We start from the raw sequence: 686 nt of genomic DNA on the forward strand, positions 1-686 counted from the left end.
GGCCAGTTCCCGCAGCCGACGCCAAAACTCCGTCAGGAGAAACTTTCCGCGGGGGCCAGACAGCGCGCTCCGCGCTCACCGACCGGGACGCTCTCCTCGACGCTCTTCGACGTCGTCCGGAGGGGCGGGGCCAAGGACAGCCAGGCCCCGCCCCCGACGGCCCGACCTCGGCGCGCCCGGCCCTGCCCCGAGGGGCGGGGCGCACCGCGCTACCTGGCCCGCGGTGGACCAGAGCGCCTTGAAAAAGAAAATCGAGCGGGAAGGAAGTCAGCTTCCCCTTCCCGGTCCTCTTTCTAACCCTGTTTTCGCACACTGCAGCCCCCACCGCGGGGCTGTCCCTTGGGGAGGCCCGACCCTAGTATTTCCTAGACAGCCCAACTCTAAGACAGTACAGACTTGGAGACCTTTTTGCCGATGGTGAGGCTGAGGGCCAGAGAGGTCCTGTCCAGAGACAATAGGAGCGAGATGGTTAGGACAGAAGAAGGTTTAGAAGCAGAGGGTGGAGGTTGTGGAACTCTGCCTTGGAACACGCAGCGTGTAAATTTGCTTTAGGCCAACTGGTTACGTTACTCACCCACATAGCACCCAGGCTGCTTCTTGGTACCACCTGAGTACACTGTGCCCATTGCATCAGGAGGAGGCCACATAAGGTGGGTGGTACGTCTGGGTGCTATCCGAGAATGCTA

Source organism: Chrysochloris asiatica, unplaced genomic scaffold, assembly GCF_000296735.1.
Source record: "Chrysochloris asiatica unplaced genomic scaffold, ChrAsi1.0 scaffold00047, whole genome shotgun sequence".
NCBI lineage: Eukaryota > Metazoa > Chordata > Mammalia > Afrosoricida > Chrysochloridae > Chrysochloris > Chrysochloris asiatica.